At 37.9% G+C, this 21382-nt stretch overlaps 2 long non-coding RNA genes across 2 annotated transcripts in view; one reads left to right on the top strand and one right to left on the bottom strand.

The window, feature by feature from the left end:
- LOC108700931 overlaps positions 1-20092 on the top strand; it is a 30826-nt gene extending 10734 nt beyond the window's left edge. The window contains exons 2-3 of the long non-coding RNA XR_001933075.2: positions 7821-7950; positions 19967-20092. This is a non-coding gene — a long non-coding RNA (uncharacterized LOC108700931). The remainder of the gene's footprint in view (positions 1-7820; positions 7951-19966) is intronic.
- LOC108700929 overlaps positions 1-21382 on the bottom strand; it is a 35496-nt gene that overhangs the window by 2771 nt on the left and 11343 nt on the right. The window contains exons 4-8 of the long non-coding RNA XR_005964131.1: positions 18632-18752; positions 15570-15691; positions 15183-15307; positions 6363-6857; positions 345-687 (exon numbers count right to left, since the gene is read on the bottom strand). This is a non-coding gene — a long non-coding RNA (uncharacterized LOC108700929). The remainder of the gene's footprint in view (positions 1-344; positions 688-6362; positions 6858-15182; positions 15308-15569; positions 15692-18631; positions 18753-21382) is intronic.

Below are 21382 nucleotides of genomic sequence, written 5' to 3'. Positions count from 1 at the left end.
GAAGTACAATCTTACTACGTTCGGAATACGATCGTACGATGCAAAAATCCTACGAACTCTACTTCGAATTTTGTAGTATTCAATTCGATGGTCGGATTTAGAAGTATTTTCCACTTCGAAATGCGACCCTTGATAAATCTGCCCCCTAGTGTGAGAATCCATAACATATCCAATATAATTAGGTTTGCATAGCAATTTCAGTCTGTAAAACCAGTTATAAAGTCCATTGATTTTAAAGGAACAGTAACACTAAAAAAAATAAAGCCGTTTAAAGGAGAAGGAAAGGCATGTTATACTTGGGAGTGCCAAAAGTTAGGCACCCCCACGTGATTTTATTTACTTACCTGAAACCCTGGGCCGGTGCTCCTATTGGCAGAAAATTCCACCATCTTGGGGTTAATCCTGCGAGCACCACAGATTATCTTCCCGTTTCTTCTTTCGTCTCGCAGCTGCGCATATGCAGTAGAGCAAAGAGCAGGACTTAAAACTAAAAGGCCGACTTTCATTCTACTGCGCACGGGTCTGACCTGGGAAATTTGAAGATCGAAAAAGCAGGAAGATAAATCTTCAGAATCTTTATTCTTTGGACTGATTCCCAGTCCGACAATTAAAGTCCAAATCTTTGTTTGCTCTCCATTGTTTGGCTCATCAACTCATCTCAGTTAATGCCACAGTCACGTTTAACATCTATAAAACAAAGGCAGCATCAGTTCTTGGCATTTAAGATCTGTTTGTCAATTTTATCAACTTAGTTTTCTATTATTGTATCAAGAATAGCCACCAGTTAATGTCACATTTAAGACAAGACAAAACATATAAAACACAACACATTCATGTGGGCCCACTCATACACACAAGACAAATTTAGGAACATCCAAGTTTCAGTGTTGAATGTTCCCACAGTTTTTAAAACTTTTTAAACACAAGCTACACGTCTTAAAAGGCCACACACAATAAAATGTCATATTGCATCCAAAAAAACCTTTATGCCTGTAAATAACCTTATTAACACAAAATGATCAGATTCTTTAATCCTGAAACAAACTAAAAGGACATTAAAGGGAATACGGTCATGGGGAAAAAAAAAGTGTTTTCAAAATGAATCCGTTAATAGTGCCACTCCAGCAGAATTCTGCACTGAAATCCATTTCTCAAAAGAGCAAACAGATTTTTTTATATTCAATTTTGAAATCTGACATGGGGCTAGACATATTGCATGATGACCGTAGCAATTCCATGTTTAAATACCCCCAGAACACATAGCAATGTCACTGCCATCTATAATACCACCAGACAGGGCCGCCATTAGAAATCACGGGGCCCCGTACAGCAAAATTTTTGGGGCCCCCTGGGCCCCGCCCACACTGACGACCAAGCTCCGCCCCATATCCCGCCCACATCGCAGTTAAAAGACCACACAGACATCAGCGCTAAAAAAGTAACCCCCCCCCACACAAGTTTTAAAAAGCTATTGATGGTCAGGGCCCCCTTATAAAAAAAATTGGGGCCCCAAAAAAAAAAAAATTAAAATTTTTTTTTTTTAAAAAACATTGGTGGCAGGGGCCCCCTGTTAAAAAAACTTGGGGCCCCAACAAAAAAAAATGTAAAAAAAACTAAAAAATAAACAAACATTGGTGGCAGGGGCCCCCTTCTAAGTTAAAAACAAATTGGGGCCCCAAAAAAAAATTTGAAAAAAAAAAAAAACATTGGCGGCAGGGGCCCCCTTATAAGTTAAAAACAAATTGGGGCCCCAAAAAAAAAGAGAAAAAAAATTTTTTTGAAAAAAAAAAAAAAATGGTGGCAGGGGCCCCTTACGAGTTAAAAAAAAAATTGGGGCCCCAAAAACAAAAGTTTTAAAAAAAAGATTGGTGGCAGGGGCCTATAGAATATTAAAATAATACATTGGTGGCCAGGGGATTAAAAAAAAAAAAAACACAAACTGGTGTTCAGTAGAATTGAACTCATGGCTTCAGTACTTCAACTTCGCCCTCCTTTCGTGACTTCGGGTCTTTTCACCGCTTCAGGACTTCGGCTTCGGCTGTTTTCGTGACTTCGGGTCTTTGCGCTGCTTCAGGACTTCGGCTTCGGCTGTTTTCGTGACTTCGGGTCTTTTCGGCGCTTCGTGACTTCGGGACTTCGGCTTTTTCCGTGACTTCGGGTCTTTTCGTCGCATCGGCTTCGGCTTTTCGGCACTTCCGCATTCGGCACTGAAGAGGCAAGACGTACGGCTCGGGCGCTCGTAAGGGGGGCCCGGATCTTCAAAAAAATGCAGCGCTGCCGGGCCCCCCTTCATGCCCGGGCCCGGTACGCTTGTCCCCCCTGTCCCCCCCTGATGGCGGCCCTGCCACCAGAACGTATAACAGGATGAGATCTGGTCTGGAGTGGAAGTCAAACTAGGCCTTGGCATTTAACGTATACAGAAGCCCAAACAGCCCCACGAAGGCCCAATAAAACTGTCTATGGCAATTTATAGCAGTCCATCTGGCATTTGCCAGAATATACAGTTTGCCAGTCTGGGCCTAGATGATATAGTGGCAATGCCATGTATAATACCCCCAGAACACATAGCAGGATGACAGCAACAATTCCATGTATAAATACACCTTTAACTCATAGTAGGATAATAGTGGAATTATATGTTTTACATACCCCCAGAATTTATAGTATGACCATGGCAATTCCATTTATAAATACCCATAGAAAAGTCACCATAGTAGGATGACAGTGATAATTACATGTATAAACCCCCCCCCCCCCCCAAAACACACAGGATGGCATGGTGGCACTTCCATGTATAATACTCCCAGAACATATAGCAGAATTACACAGTGGCAATTGCATTAATAACTTATTGTAACTTAATATATTTATAATTCCTCAACAATAAGTAGCAGGAGGACACAGTGGCGATCCCATATTATAGATACCTCCAGATTTTATATCGGAATTACACAGTGGAAATGCCATGTATAAATATCCCGAGAACACACAGCAGGACAACACAGTGGCAATTCCATGTATAAATTCACCCAGATTTTATAGCGGGATGACAGTGACACTTACATGTATGAATATCCTAAAACTCATTATGTGCTATGTAAGGGCAGTGGTACAAGGGGAGATTGTCACCAAGAAACAATTCTTCTCTACTGCGGATGACTATTCTCCCCGAAATGCCTTCCTGCAGGTAAGAATGTGAATCGCCAGCGGAATCGCATACATATTTCTTCAGTTTTCCAAAGTCTATCAAAGTGGGAGGTGGGAAGGCATTGCAGGGAGATTAGTCACCCACAGTAGTAAAGATTTGTCATCTTGGTGACTAATCTCCCCTTGTGCCACCATCCTAACCTGTGCCTTTTCTTTAGCTTGAATGGCTGCCCCCATGGCTACACTGTAGCTTATTATATAAACTATAGTAGTCTTTATGAAGCCAACACAAACTTTTTTTTTACACACTTAGGGGCCCATTTACTTGGCTCGAGTGAAGGAATCCGATTCGGCCATCGAATGGGCTACTTCGACCCTAACGATTCAAACTAAAAATCGTTTGACTATTCGATCGTCGAAGTACTGTCTCTTTAAGAAAAAAACTTCGACCCTCTAGTTTGCCACCTAAAAGCTACCGAAGTCGAACGAATAGCGCTAAATCCTTCGACTTCGATATTCAAAGACGAAGGATTTAACTTCGACAGTCGAATATCGAGGGTTAATTAACCCTCGATATTCGACCCGAAGTAAATTTGCCCCTTAGTTTTTGGTGTTCGTGTCCTTTAACTTTCTTATACAATAAACCAATATCCATTTAAGTTCAGTCCACCTTTAATTGAATTCCAAGATCTTTATTCATTGGACTGATGTCCGGTCCGCATCTTTTACTTGCTCTCTATTGTTTGGCAATCAACTCGTCTCAGTTAATGGCACTGTCACAGCCATGTTAAACATCATAAAACAAAACATAAAAGCAGCATCAGCTCTTGGCATTTACGATCTGTTTTGTCAATTTCATCAACTGTTAGTTTTCTATAATTTTTTCAAGAATAGTCACAGTCTCTTGCTTTTAAGTCACTGTCACATTAAAGACAAGACAAACACCACATTCATGTGGGCCCACACAGACACACACACACACACACACCACAAAAATGTTTTATAAACTTGCAAATTTCATTGATAGGTGTACTAGCACAGCACTTACAAACTTTAACAAAACTGACATTATTTAAAGGCCTTACACAAAAAATTGTCAAAAATGGTGGATAGAAAAAAGAAACTGCCTGAAATCAAAAACCATAACACAAAATGATCAGAATCTTAAATCCTGAAACAGAAAAAAAAAACATAACACTACGATTTCATTTCTTTTGCTTCTGTCTGGAATCACTTCCTCAGTTGAACTACTCTCTCTCTGCTTTTCTTTTAGACTGAGATGAGAGGGGCACAAAGTAGCTGTAGTCCTGTTTATTTTTTTTAAACAGACACCCTTCTACAACTCTCTGCATACAGCTGTCCTCTCACCGTAATTTTTCCAAGGTGTATTTTTATTCATTGTGTTCACCACATTTTTTTTTTAATAATTAGATTACCAACCCCTCACTGTGTGGTTAGGACAGTGACAATTACATATATAAAATACCCCTAGAACTCACAGAAGGAAGACAGTAGCACTTCCAAGTATAATACCCCCAGAACACGCAGATGACTTGGCAATTCCATGTATAAATACCCACAGATTTTAGAACAGTCATATACTGTATAATACCCCCAGAACACACCGCAGAATAACAGTGTCAATTCCATCTACAATACCCCAGATTTTATAGCAGCATGACACAGTGGCAATATCATGTGTAAATACCCCCAGAACGCACAGCAGATGACAGTGGAAATTTCACGTATAGAACACCCTTTTTACAGACCAATGGCAACTGGGTTCATTTCAGCAGTCTTTTAGTCCCATAAAACACTGTCAATGCTTTTCCAAAACATCCATGTCTCAATAGTAGCCACAGATTCCAACCCATAAGGCCACAAATAGGGTTGCCACCAGCCGGTATTTTACCGGCCTAGCCGTAAAACACCTGCCGGGGCCGGTATTACAAATTTACCGGCAATGCAGTTGCTGGTAATTTGTAATATCCTTTAAAAAAAAGCCCTCGGCCTGCTCTCATTTGTGCAGAACTTACCTTTTTTTTGTTGTCTTCTTCACATTGCTGCGATGTTGCTCCGCCCTTTTTGCGTCAAGATGCGTAGCCCCGCCCCTTGCATTATGGACCGCCTCCTTTTTGTACCCGCCCCCCACCGGCCGGTTATTTTTTTCACTAAAGATGGCAACCCTAGCCACAGATCACCCAGTGCCTGCAAATCACTTGAGATGATACTATCAAGTCTCAACTGGGACTCCCTATAAATGCTTCCTTCAGCATCATTTTTATTTCCTGTTATTTTACTTTTGTAATAAAGAGTTTTCCAAACTCTTCCAGGCAACCCCATTAGTATCACATTACAAAATTCTGTTACTCTATTCACATATATACACTAGTGACTTACAGTATATCATAAGGATAGTGTACATAGCAATTATGATTAGCATTATATTTAGACATTATGCTAGTTATTTTTTTCTGTTCTACCAGAGAATTTTATAGATTGACTTTATAGGTTCTCCAAGAGACCTCATAGTTACATAGTTAAATTGGGTTGAAAAAAGACAAAGTCCATCAAGTTCAACCCCTCCAAATGAAAACCCAGCATCCATACACACACCCCTCCCTACTTTCACATAAATTATATATACCCATATCTATACTAACTATAGAGCTTAGTATCACAATAGCCTTTGATATTATGTCTGTACAAAAAATCATCCAAGTCTCTTATAGTCATTAACTGAATCAGCATCACAACATCACCCGGCAGTGCATTCCACAACCTCACTGTCCTGACTGTGAAGAACCCCCTACGTTGCTTCAAATGAAAGTTCTTTTCTTCTAGTCTAAAGGGGAGGCCTCTGATACTGTGATCCACTTTATGGGTAAAAAGGTCCCCTGCTATTTATCTATAATGTCCTCTAATGTACTTGTAAAGTACAAGTATTATTTATCATCTAAAACACTCAATAGTGCTCCATTGTGTTTCCTGTACTCTAGAACTACAAAGAGTCTCCAGCACTGTTCCCGGGGTGAATTTTGAATTAATGGGTTCTAACTCCAATATTTCTTATAGCCTGTGTGCTGCTCACCATTAACTATGGGTCCGGTGCCTCCCACCCACGCTTAAATAAAGGAGTTGGTATAATCACCACAAAATCCCCACACAGGCAACAAAATCACATGTCCCCGCAATTATTGCACTGCGAGTCTTACCCCATTCACGATGTGACCCGGTTGCCACCGCTCCGAGTCGGTCTCTAGGGAGGAACATTTTCAGCACATCTATCATTGTGAGTAGCGCACTCCTGGGCCTTTTTTCAAAAATCGCATGTTTCCAGATCGTAAGTAAAATAGGTATTATTTAAACATTCAATTACAGAGCATTTCGGGCTTGCACACTTCCTCAGAGACCTCAGGTTAGGCACCCCCAAGTGATTGAAACCCTGGGCCGGTGCTCCTATCAGCAGAAAACTCCACCAGCTTGGTGTTATTCCTGCGAGCACCATGGAGTGAGTATCTTTTCGTCTCACGGGTGCACATGTGCAGTAGAGCGAAAAGCAAAAAGCCGAAAAGCCAACGATCATTCTACTGCGCACGGGTCTGATCCTGGAAATTTGAAGAGTGAAGAAGCAGGAAGAGAATCTTTATTCTTTGGACTGATGCTCAACTCATCTCAGTTAATGCCACAGTCACAGCCATGTTTAACATCTATAAAACAAAACAAAGGCAGCATCAGTTCTTAGCATTTAAGATCAGTTTGTCAATTTTATCAACTTAGTTCTCTATTATTTTATCAAGAATAGTCACCAGTCACAATTAAGACAAGAAAAAACATATAAACACAACACATTCATGTGGGCCCACACATACACACGCAAAATAAAAATTTAGAAACTTCAAAGTTTCACTGTTCTACCACAGTTTTTAAGATCTCAACACAAGCTATAAGTCTTAAAGGCCATACACCAAAAAATTTCAAATATTGCATCCAAAAAAGAAACATTGATGCCTTTAAATAAAAACCATATTAATAAATAAAAACCATATTAATAAAAACCATATTAACATAAAGTAATGAGATTTTTTAATCCTGAAACAAAATAAATTACTTTAACATACACTACGACGTGCATCTCGTTTCTCTGTCTAGCATCTGGAATCACTCCCAATTAGTTGTTTTCTTTTAATCTGAGAAGGGAGTCAGCAGAGAGCAGCTGTAATCCTGTTTCTGACAGACACCTTCTACAACACTCTGCATACAGCTGTTCTCTCCTCAAACCTGTTTACGAAAATTCTTCTGTACAATTAGAATTGAACTTTGGGCTACCAATTCTTTGGTTTCATTAGTTCATCACTGTCTCATCTGTAGCACATTAACCTATTGTCATTACTTTCTGTAAAAATAAATTCCTGATACTTGTCAACAGTACCTGCTCATCTGTACGATTGGTCTTTTATAATTTGTAAGATATCTTCATGTGAGTCTGTCTTTGACCATTGGTCTAAACCCCCTCTCTTCTACAAGAGCACAAACAAATCATTTATTTCTGTCACTTTCCTGTGGTGCTTCTTATTCATCGTTTTCACCACACATTTTGATAATTCGATTAACTCCTCACTGCGTGCTTATTATTCTCTTACTGAAGCTATTTGATCTTTAACTCCCTGCAGCTCATGCTCAACTCCCTCTCTTTGGACGGTCTCCTTCCCAAGTGTCTGAAATCACAAGCAACCCACTTGTGCCGAGGACCTCAGCTTCTTGGAACAAAGACAAATCTAAATTCTGTAACAGATGATTGGGGTGAGTCACCTTAGAGAGTTGCCAATACCTTAAATCCTGAGCAATGTGGGTCCGAGATCCTCCGGAACTAGCCCAAACATGAAGGGTACGCATTTGATCTACCCCTCTAACTTTGTTTTTTTTTTATCCAGAAACAGTATGTTTGCCCCTTCACAAACCACTACAATACTGCCACTACACTTTCATTCAGAGTTGCAAGATAAATTCTACAATTTCTGCAAAGTTGTTACTGCACTTCTCAGAACGGTTAATCCTGCCGACTATGCCAAATGTAATAAAGGGGGTAATAAAGGAAAACGTAATTAATATGAATTTGTATTAATATTGAATATTAAAATATAAAGGATCAATGATTAAGCCTTCTGATGAACTGATAGGGGTATATTTATCAAAGAGTGAAGTTAATAGTGAAGTTCCACCACTCTTTATTCGTTTCTATGGGATTTTTATAAGCGTATTTATCAAAGGGTGAAATTTCACTTTCATTGATAAATACGCCTTTCAAAATCCCATAGAAATGCATGGAGAGCTGCGGAATTTCACCACTTAGTGAGCAATAACCTACACACAATAGAATTAAATGGATTAATTTATGATTATAGTTTACAAGTATAGCCAGTTCTGTATTAATTCAGCACAAATCAGAGAGCCCCTCAATCTTAGGCACATGGCCTTCAGGTTCCCAATAAACAAGAGATTATCCTAATGTCTGGCACTCTTTTAAGAGTCCTGAGTGAGGCTCCTTATGCAGAGTGGAGGCTCCCTTTTATTTCTAAATTCTTAGAAAATGCAATGGGCGATAATTTATGCAATCCATCATAAAACACAAAATTATAACTCGTCAAAGAATTTGTATCCTAACCCTATTTGTTGAGCAAATAAGTTATCTAAATAGTGTATTATCAATCTGCTGTCTGTTTATTCCAAGGATATTTGCTGATTAACAATACAATATACTGTACATATAACATTGTACCTTGCATATTGGACAATAGCTGTCCCAAAATCTGCAAAATGCACCTTCACTTTTTATAGCATGCGACAGTTCCCCATATAAATACCCCCCGTTTTATAGCAGAATTACAGTAGCAATTCCATGGACAATATCCTAGAACATATAGCAGGATGACTAAGTGACACTTCCATCTATAAATAACACCAGAGCTTATAATAACACCAGAGCTTATAACAGGATGACATCAGGTCTGGACGTCAAACTAGGCCTTGGCATTTCAAGTACACAGACGTCCAAACTGCCCCTCACAAGCCCAATAAATAGTGACTGTCTATGGCAATTTACAGCAGTCCCTCTGGTATTTGCATGAATTCACAGATATCCAGTCCAGGCTGGGATAACCGTGCCAATGACATGTATAAAAAAAACCCAGAACACACAGCAGGATGACAGTGACAATTCCATGTATAAATACCCCTATAACTCATAGCAGCATGACAGTGGTAATTTCATGTATAAAACCCCAGAACACACAGCAGGATGAAACAGTGGTAAGTCCATGTACAATACCCCCAGATTTTATAGCAGTGGAATTTTCGATGTATAATACCACAGAACACATTGCAGGGTGAAACTGTGCTGATTCCATGTATAAACACCCCCGCACTTTGCAGGTTAACAGTGGCAATTCCATGTATAAATACCCCCAAAACACATACCAGGATGACACGGTGGCAATTCATAAATACCCACAAAACATACAAGGGTGACATGGTGGTAATTCCATGTATAAATACCCCCAGATTTTAATAGCACAGTGGTAACTCTATGTATAATACCCCAGAACGCATTGCAGGATGAAACTTTATATTCCTTTGCAGGTTGACAGTGGCAATTCCTTGTATAAATACCCCCAAAACACATACCAGGATAATACTGTGGCAATTAATAAATACCCCCAAAAAATACAAGAGGGTAACACTGTGGCAGTTCCATGTATTATACCCCCTTATTATTATAAATCCACCTAGATTTTATAGCAGGATGACAGTGGTAATTCCATATATAAATACCCCACAACACATTGCATGATGACACCGTGGCAGTTCATTATATAAATAACCCAAATTTTACAGGATGACAAATTCCATTTGTAATGCCCCCAGAATACATGGCAGGATGACAGTTGCATGTATAAATACCCCCAGAATTTATAACGGGATGACTCAGTGGCAATGTTATGTATAATACCATCAGAACACATACCAGGATGACAGTGGCTATTCCATGAACAATACCCCCACATTTTTTTTTTTTTTTTTGCAGGATGACAGTGGCAATTCCATGTATAAATACCCCCAGAATATATTCCAGGATGACATAGGCAATTCCATGTATAAATACCCCCAGAACACATACCAGGATGACACAGTGGCAATTCCATGTATAATACCCCCCAAATATTTTTGCAGGATGACAGTGGCAATACTAGGTGTGATGCCCCCAGAACACATAGCCGGATGATACAGTGACGGTTACATGCATTAATACCCCCAGATTTTATAGCAGGATGATGCAGTGACAATTACATGTACAATATTTTATAGCAGGATGATGCAGTGACAATTACATGTACAATATTTTATAGCAGGATGACACTGGCAATTCCATATATAAATAACCCCAGAACATATAGCAGGATGAAAAATTCGCAGTTCCACATACAACGCCCCCAAATTTTATAGCAGGATAACCATGGCAATACTATGTATAAATACCCCCAAATACATTCACAATGGCAATTCCATGCATAATACCTTCAGATTTTTTTGCAAAAAGACCATGACAATTCCATGTATAAATACCCCAAGAACACATACCAGGATGACACATTGGCAAATTCTATGTATAATAAACCCCAGAACACAGCACAATGACACAGTAGCAATTCCATGTATAAATACCCCAAGATTTTAGATCAGAATGAAACAGTGGGAATTCCATGTATAAATACCCCCAGAACACATACCAGGATGACACAGTGGTAATTCCATGTATAGCACTCGCAGATTATTTCTTTGCAGGATGACAGTGGTAATTCACTGTACAATACCCCCAGACTTTATGTAGAAGATCCCCATATTTTATAGCGAGAATATACAGTGGCAATTCCATGTATAAATACCACCTGATTTTATAGCAAGATGACACACTGGTAATTCCATATAAAATACCCCCAGAACACCCTAGCAAGATATATGTATAATATCCCCACATTTTATAGTGGAGTGACACTGCCAGTTCCATATATAAATACCCCCCTGAACATATAGCAATATGAAAACATGGTAATTACATACCCCAAAACTTTATAACAGGATGAAAGTGGCAATTCTATGTATAAATACCCCCAAAACACATACCTGGATGACAGTGGTAATGTATAAATAACCCCAGATTTCTTTGCAGACAAGTTAAAGTGGCAATTCCATGTACAAATACCCCCAGAACACACACCGGGATGACGCAGTGAAAGTTGCATGTATAAATACTCCCAGATTTTATAGCAGGATGACATTGGTATAAATACCCCCAGAACATATAGCAGGATGAAAAATTGGTAGTTCCATGCACAATGCCCCCAAATTTAATAGCAGGACCAGGCCCAGACTGGCAATCTGAGGGTTCTGGCAAATGCCAGAGCTATAAGGTGCCATAGAAAGTCAGTATTTAGTGGGCTGGTGGGGGCTGTTTGGACCTCTGTGTGGGCTGAGTGAGCCTCTGTGTACCTGAAATGTCAGGGATTATTTTAATTCTCAGTCCGGACCTGAGCAGGACAACCATGTCAATACTCTGTATAAGTATAAATACCCCCAAAATACAAAGCAGCTTACACAATGGTAATTCCATGTATAATACTTTCAGATTTTTTTTGCAAGATGACTGTGACAATGTCATGTATAAATTCCCTCCAGAACACATACCAGGATAACACATTGGCAATTCCATGTATAATACCCCCAGAACACAGCACAATGACAGTAGCAATTCCATTTTTAAATATCCCCTCAGAACACATACCAGGATGACAATGTTAAATCCATGTACAATAGCCCCAGACTTTATAGCAGGAGGACAGTGGCAATTCTATGTATAAATACCCCCAGAACACATACCATAATGACAGTAGTAATTTAATGTATAAATCCATTCATATTTCCTTGCAGGCAAGTGACAGTGGCAATTCCATGTATAAATACCCCCCGATATAAATACCCCCAGAACATACAGTGAGATGACGCAGTTACATATATAAATACTCCCAGATTTTATAGCAGGATGACACTGGGAATTTCATGTATAAATACCCCAAAAACACATACCAGGATGACAGTGGTAATTTAATGTATAAATAACCTCATATTTCCTTGCAGGCAAGTGACAGTGGCAATTCCATATATAAATACCCCCAGAACATACAGTGAGATGACGCAGTTACACACACACACACATATAGATATATAGATATATAGATATATAGATATATAGATATATATATATATATATATATATACACACACACACACACACATATATATACACATATATACCACTGTGTCATCCTGGTGTGTGTTCTGGGGGTATTTATACATGAAATTGCCAGTGTCATCCTGCTATAAAATCTGGGAATATGAATATATACATACATACATATTCCCAGATTTTATAGCAGGATGACACTGGCAATTTCATGTATAAATACCCCCAGAACACACACCAGGATGACAGTGGTAATTCCATGTATAAATACCCCCAGATTCCTTTGCAGGATGGCAGTGCCAATTCTATATATCTCTATCTCTATCTCTATCTATATCTATATCTATCTATATATATATATATATATATATATATATATAAACACCCCCAGATTTTCTAGCAGGGGAAGAAAAGTATTTAACGTCAACATTTTTCTCAGTAAATATATTTCTAATGGGGCTATTGACATGATATTTACACCAGGTATCGGTAACAACCCAAGTAATCCACACATGCAAAGAAATCAAAACAAATAGGTTTCTTAAATTAAATGAAGTTATGTATATTAAAGTGGAATGGCACAAGTATTGAACACGCTTACTGAAATGTATTTATTACTTAGCAGAAAAGCCTCTGTTGGTAAAGACCAATTCAAGACGTCTCCTGTATGGAGAAACTAGTCTCGTACATTGCTCAGATGTGATTTTGGCCCATTCTTCCGCACAAATGGTCTTCAAATCTTGAAGGTTCCGGTGGACTCTTCTATAAACTCTTGATTATTAATTCTTTTCATAGGATTTCACTTGGATTCAAGTCGGGTGATTATCTGGGCCATTCTAGCAGCTTTATTTCCGCTCTCTGAAACCAATTGAGAGTTTCCTTGGCTGTGTGTTTGGGATCATTGGATTTATTCCTTTATTAATTTATATTGAATAAAATGATAAATTCTACAATTTCTGCAAGGTTAATACTGCATTTCACAGCATCAGAAAGGTTAATCCTGCTAACTAGGCCAAATTTAAGGAAGGGGTGAACTCTATTAAATTGTTTATTAAAATATGCTGGATCAATGAAGTAAGCCTTTACTATTTACATCATTATAAAATTAATTATGAAAACCACTGCTGCATTCCACCCCTTTATTTACAAAAAATACTGATTTGATAATAACCAACAATCTAAGTCAGAAACCGGTCTAATAAGATCTCATACATGCCCTAAATATTTACATTCCCACTACCCCAAACAGATAAACAATCTATGTACTGAAGTTAGTAACTGTAATGCAGATTAAAGGACAGTACATTTCACAGAAGATTAAACAAATCTCACCTACATCCCAAGTCATAAAATAATTCTATAATGATGCCCATCCAGTGAAAATAATCTATGTCCATTTATAGATAAATATCTTGGCCAAACATGTACAGGTTACCCTCTTGCTCTGTGTTTTTGTTGGGTTATCAGCTGCTCAAAACATTGTAGTTACATTGTAGTTTAAATAGTTTAATATATATATAATATGTTTACTATATTAGCTCCCATGCATTAACTAGCAAACCCCCTTCTTACTAGGGATGCACCGAATCCAGGATTCGGTTTGGTATTTGGCCATTTTCAACAGGATTCGGCCGAATCTAATCCGAATCCTTAGAAATCATGTTTTTCATCACAAAACAAAGAAGTAAAAATTTATTTGCAAATGCAAATTAGGGTTCGGTATTCGGCCAAATCTTTCACAAAGGATTCGGGGGTTCAGCCAAATCCAGAATAGTGGATTCGGTGCGTCCCTACTTCTTACAGACCAATGGCAACTGGATTCATTTCAGCAGAATTTTAGTCCAAATACACATTCTGCCACTGCTTTTCCAAAACATCCATCCGTCAGTAATAGCCACAAATTCCAACTCATAGGGGCACAAATCTCCCAGAGCCTTCAAATCACTAGGGATGATACTATCATTCTAACTCCAAAATGTTGTTACCATATTCACATATGTACTAATTGCTAATACCATAATGATAGTCTTCCGACATTAAGTTCACATAATTATGTTTTTCCCCTCAAGATCATTTATATTAATAAGCTGTGTGTTTGCTTCAGAAAGACTACTTTATTTTATATAAAGTGGCTGTGTAGCCATCGGGCAACCATCCAAGCTGAGGGGGGAAAAAAAAGGAAAGGCTCAGGTTACATAGTACAGCCCTATCCAATACAATGGTGTTTTATCTGCTATGTAAGGGTGCTGGCCTCACGTAGCTTGCGTAGATTTTGACGCTGGCGTTAGTCAATGGGCATCCAGATAGTGTTTTTCGGACGCATATCCAGAATTTTCTCAAATTTGCCGGCACCAAAACATGGAAATTCTCCGCAAATTCATGCCAGGCCAATTTATTCGCCCATCACTACACGTATGCTACCGTGCAGACAATTTGAATTCTTGCCGGTGGGAAGGCATTTCAGGGAGATTAGTCATCCGCAGTATTGAAGATTTGTCGCTTGGTGACTTATCTCCCCTTGTGCCACCATCCTAACCTGTGCCCTTTCCTCATTTTGAATGGCTGCCCCCATGGTTACACTGTGCTTTATATAAAATCTATATAGTCTTTATAAAGCTAACATACTTTTTTCCAGTGCAGTAGTACATTATATTTGAATTACTTTGATACACTTAGTTTTTGGGTTTACTGTTCAACTTATACAATAAACCAACATCCATCTAAGTTTTTAGTCTACCTTTGATTGAATTCCAGGATCTCTTATTCATTGGACTGATGTCCGGTCCAAATCTTTATTTGCTCTCCATTGTTTGGCAATCAACTCATCTCAGTTAATGGCACTGTCAAACTCATGTTAAACATCTATAAAAAAAAAAAAACCATAAAAGCAGCATCAGTTCTTGGCATTTAAGATCTGTTTTGTCAATTTCATTAACTGTTAGCTTTCTATAATTTTTTCCATAATAGTCACCAGTCTCTTGCTTTTAAGTCACATTAAAGACAAGACAAAACAAACAACACATTCATGTGGGCCCACACACACACTCTCAAAACAAAAATGTGCTAGAAAAAGTGGATCAAAAAAAAAAAAAAAACCTGAAACAGAAAAAAAAAAATTACATACACTACAATTTAATGTTTTTTGTTTCTCTGTCTGGAATCACTCCTTCAGTTGAACTTCTCTCTCTCGGTTTTTCTTTTAGACTGAGAAGGGAGGGAGTAGAAAGTAGCTGTAATCCTGTTTATCTTTTTAAAAAAAAAAAAAAAAAAATAGATACACCTTCTACAACTCTGCATCCAGCTGTTCTCTCACCAAACATGTTCTTCATAAAAATGCTATATAGCTTGTACAATAAGAATTAAACTATGGTCTAGCAATTCTTCTGCTTCATTAGTTCTATCACTGTCTAATCTGCAGCAGATGAACTTGAATATTTTCTGTAAAAACAAATTCCTGATACTTGTCAGCAGATACTTTGTGTGACTTGTTTTCTAGTCACAATTGGTTTTATAATCCTGAAAATATTTTCACGTGAGTCTGCCTCTCACCAGTGCTCCAATGCACCATTTCTTTCGGCCTCTTTTCTAAGGTGCATTTTTATTCATCGTTTTCACCACACTTTTTGATGATTCTATTACCAACCCCTCACTGTGTGCTTAGGTGACAATAATAATAAATATTCCCAGAACACACACAGCAGATGACATGGCAATTCCATGTATAAATACCAACAGATTTTAGAACAGGATGAGAGTCTTAATTCCATATATAATTCCCCCAGAACACATAGCAGGATAATACAGTGGCAATTTCATATATAATACCCCCAGATTTTATAGCAGGATGAAACAGTGGTAATTCCGTGTATAAATTCCCGCCGATTATTTTGCAGGATGACACAGGTAATATGTACAATACCCCCATATTTAATAGTGGGACGACTGTTCCATAGATAATACCCCAGAACACTCAGCAGGATAGATAACAGTGGCAATTCAATGTATAATACCCCCAGATTTTATAGCAGGAGGACAGTGGCAATTTCACATATAGAACACCCTTTTTGAAGACCAATGGTAACCGAGTTAATTTCTATCAATGCCTTTTACAATACATCCATGTACTAGAAAAATTCCAATCCATAAGGCCACAAATCACCCAGTGCCTTCAAATCACATGGGATGATACTATCAATTCTAACTAGAACTTCTTATAATTCCGATAAAGAACTTGGTATTTACATTCCATTTGCTTTTTCTTTATGGTTTCTTTTACTTCATTCATACTATCAAGTCTGAACTGTGACTCCCTATAAATGCGTCCTTCATCAGAATTTTATTTGCTGTTCTTTATGGTCTTTTACTTTCGTAATAAGAGTTTGTTCAAACTCCCTTCCAGACAACCCCATTAGTATCACATTACAAAATTCTGTTATTCACATATATACACTAGTTAATTATTCTATAATGCTAGTCTGCAGACATTGTTACATTAACATAGCCATTATGATTAGCATTATTTTCTCAAGATCACCAATATTTATAAATAACACTAGTTATTTTTTTTCTGTTCTACCAGGAAATTTTATATACTGATGTTATAGGTTCTCCAAGAGACCTTATACTGCAGGTTAATATTGCACAATATTATCTACCATATAACACACACACACACACACACAGTGCTCCATTGTGTTGCCTGTGCTCGAACTCCCTAGCACTTAACGACTCAAGGCACATTTACTAAGCTCGACTGAAGGATTCGAACTGAAAAAACTTTGAATTTTGCAGGTTTTTTTGGGTACTTTGACCATCGAATAGGCTACTTCGACCTTCGACTCAGAATCAAACGATTCAAACTAAAAATGGTTTGATTATTCGATAGTCGAAGTACTGTCTCTTTAAAAACTTCTACCTACTTCGGCACTTTAAACCTACCGAGCACCAATGTTAGCCTATGGGGACCTTCCCCATAAGCTTGCTAAGCTTTATTTGATCGAAGGAAAATCGTTCAATCGATGGATTAAAATCCTTCGATTCTAAGGATTTATTCATTCAAACGATTTTTCCTTCGATCGAAGTAATTTCGGTAAATCCTTAGACTTCGATATTCGAAGTCTAAGGATTTTACTTCGATGGTCGAATATCGAGGGTTAATTAACCCTCGATATTCGACCCTTAGTAAATGGGCCTCCTCATGTGAAAATCCATAAGTCATAGTACAAAATATAATTATGTTTGCATGCAAACTTCAGTCTGTAAAACCAGTTAAATAAAAACCAAATATTCAGTTATAAAGTCCACATTGATTTTAAAGGAACAGTAACACTAAAGAATTATACATTTAAAAGAGATTAAAATGCATGTTATACATGGGGGTGCCAAGAGTTAGGCACCCCCCAAGTGATTATATTTACTCACTCGATACCCCGGGCTGGTAATCCTATTATCAGAAAACTGCACCAGTTTGGGCTTATTCCAGCGAGCACCATGGAGCAATAGTGGTCCTGCTTCTTTTATCTCGCAGCTGCGCATGTGCAGTAGAGCAAAAAGCAGAACTTCAATGAAAAATCCAGCCATTTTATTCTACTGCGCACAAATCTTTCCTGGGAAATTTGAAGAGTAAAGAAGCAGGAAGAGGATCGCTCTGTGGTGCAGTTTTCTGCTGATTGGAGCAGCAGCCCGAGGTGTTAGATAAGTAAATACAATCACTTGGGGTTCCTAACTTTTGGAACCCCACAAGTAAAAAATGCCTTTTTCTCCTTTAACGTCATTAATATACGGTTAGCATGCACTGGTAAAAGCGGTGTGTTTGCTTCAAAAAGACTTATAGTTTATATAAATATGCTTGTGTAGTCATTGAGGCAGACATTAAAAGATAGAGAGAGGTACAGGATACATAGCAGATAATATGCCCTGTCCAATACAATGGTGTTTTATTTGTTATACATGCCCTGTCCAATACAATGGTGTTTTATTTATGTGCTATGTAACTGCCTTTTTCCAGCTTGAATGGCTGCCACGTGACTACACTGCAGCTTATTTATACTATAGTATAGTAGTCTTTCTGAAACAACACAGCTTTTACCATTGTATGCTAAACATTGATACACTTTTAGTTTTTGGTGTTACTGTGCCTTTAACTTTTTTTTATATAATAAACCAATGCCATTAAGTTTTCAGTACCCATTATGGGAATTCCAGGATCTTTTTTCTTTGGACTGATGCTCGGTCCAAATCTTTGTTTGCTCTCCATTGTTTGGCAACTCATCTCAGTTAATGCCACAGTCACAGCCATGTTGAACATCTATAAAACAAAACATAAAGGCAGCATCAGTTCTTAGCTTTTGAGATCTGTTTGTCAATGTTATCAACTTAGTTTTCTATTATTTTATCAAGAATAGTGGCCAGTCACTCGAGACAAAACACATTCATGTGGGCCCACACACACACAAAACAAACCTGCAAGCTTCATTGTTGGATGTTCTACCACAGTTAAACACAAGCTACACGTCTTAAAGGCCATACACAAAAATACCCTTGATGTCTGTAAATAACCTTATTAACAAACTGATCACATTCCCTTATCCTGAAACAAAGAAACTTACAAAGTGCATTAACAAATTGCAATGTAACATCTAATTTTTCTGTCTAGTCTGCAATCACTCCCTCTTAGTTTTCTTTTAAACTGAGAAGGGCTCAGTTTACACAGATGTAATCCTGTTTTGACACTTTCTACTACTCTCTGCATACAGCTGTTCTCTCAGACTTTTTCTTGTACAATTAGAATTGAACTATGGTCTAGCAATTCTTCTGCTTCATTAGTTCTATCACTGACTTATCTGCAGCAGATGAACTTGTTGACTGTTTAGTGTTCTGCTGACTGTATTTTCTATAAAATAAGTAACAGTACCTGCTCATTTGTACAATTGGGGGCAGATTTACTAAGCCTCGGGTGAATATTTGAATTTCAAAAAGTTTGCATTTCAAAGTAAATTTTTGGTCACTTCGACCATCGAAGTGGACTTCGATTCGAACAAAAAAATCGTCCGACCATTCTATAGTTGAAGTATTGTCTCTTTAAAAATCCTTCGAATTCAATACTTTGCCACGTTGAACCTACCAAATTGCATTATACACCTATGGTGACCTTCTACAAGCATTTTCTACGTTTTTGGCATCGAATAAAAATCCATCGATCTCTGAAAATAGTTTTGAATTGTTTGATTTAATTTTTTTTTTTTTTTTTTTAAACTATTTATTCGATCGATCATTTTAGTGCTAAATCCTTCAAATTCAATATTCGAATTCGAAGGATTTCAATATAATGTTCCAATTAGAGGGTTTTAACCCCTAGAAATTCGACCCTTGATAAATACCCCCCTTGGTGTTATAATTTCTAAGATTTGCAGAGTCTCCCCTTGACCATCAGTCTAAACCCCCTCTTCTACAAGAGCACTCACTAACAAATGCACTATTTGTTTAACTCCACCACACATTTTTATCTTTAACTCCCTGCAGCTCATGCTCAACTGTCTCTCTTGGACGGTCTCCTTCTAGAGTGCCTGAAATCACAACCAACACACTTGTGCCGAGGATTCTGCTAATTGGAACACAGATAAATCAAAATTCAGCAACAGATAATTGGGTTGAGTCACCTGAGAGTTGCCGATACCTTAAGCCCTGAGCAATGTGGGTCCAGGATCTGGATCTAGCCCACACGGGAAGAGTGCTTATTTGATTTACCCCTCCAACTGTTTAACCGGCAGAACTTTATTTTTTTTGCGCTTTTTCAATTGTATGTTTGCACACAAGCCAATACACTTCCATACAGAGTTGCATGATACATTCTACAATTTCTGCAAAGTTATTATTGCAATTCACAGCATCAGAATGGTTAATCCCTCCAACGATGCCAAATGTAATAAAGGGGTGAACCCTATTAATATGGGTGTATTAATGTTAAATATTAATAAAATATACAGGATCACTGATTAAGCCTTCTGATTAACGGTTAGTGAGCAATAACTTACACACAAGTATTAGAATTAAATGGATTCACTTATGGTTGCAGTTACAAGAATAGCCAGTTCTGTATTTCATCACAAATTGGGGAGCCCCACAACCTTTGGTGCATGACTTTCAGGTTCCCAATAAATAAGAGATGATCCAAATATCCTGGCACTCTTTAAGGAGTTTGAAGCGAGGCTCCTGATGCAGAGTGGAGGCTCCCTTTTATCCCAGAGTTCTTAGAAAATGCAAAACCCAAGTGCAATAGTTTGTGCAATCCTTAGTCATAAAATTCGAAATGGTTAAAGAACTTGGTATCAAACCTGTTTTGTTAAGCAAAGAAGTTATATAAATAGTGTTTGTCTATTTATTCCAAGGATATTTGCTGGGTAACAACCTGTGTTAACTATACAATACACATAGAATGTATTGTACGTTAAATATTGGACAAAATCAATGTCCCAAAGTCTGCTACATGCACCCCCAATTTTTACAGCATGGTGACAGTTGCAATTCCATGTAAAAATATCCTCCATTTTAGAGCAGAATTACAGTAGCAATTCTATGGATAATACCCCATATATTCCATATATAAATTCCCCCAGAACATATACCAGAATGACACAGTGGCAATTCCATGTAAAATACCCCCAAAATATTAAATACCCTCAGATTTTATAGCAGATGATGCAGTGGTAATTCCATATATAAATACCCCATAAAACATCATAGGATGACACAGTGGCAGTTAAATATATAAATACTCCCAAATTTGATAATAGGATGACAGTGGTGATTCCATATATAAATACCCCCAGAACACATACCAGGATGACGAGGGCAATTCCATGTACAATACCCCCAGATTTTATAGCAGGATGAGACAGTGACAATGCCATGTATAAATACTCCAATTGTATGGCACCA

This window comes from Xenopus laevis, chromosome 9_10L (genome assembly GCF_017654675.1).
Source record: "Xenopus laevis strain J_2021 chromosome 9_10L, Xenopus_laevis_v10.1, whole genome shotgun sequence".
In the NCBI taxonomy this organism is placed as follows: Eukaryota; Metazoa; Chordata; class Amphibia; order Anura; family Pipidae; genus Xenopus; species Xenopus laevis.
Note: the sequence above shows the minus strand (reverse complement) of the source record. Positions and strands in the feature narration are given on the sequence as shown.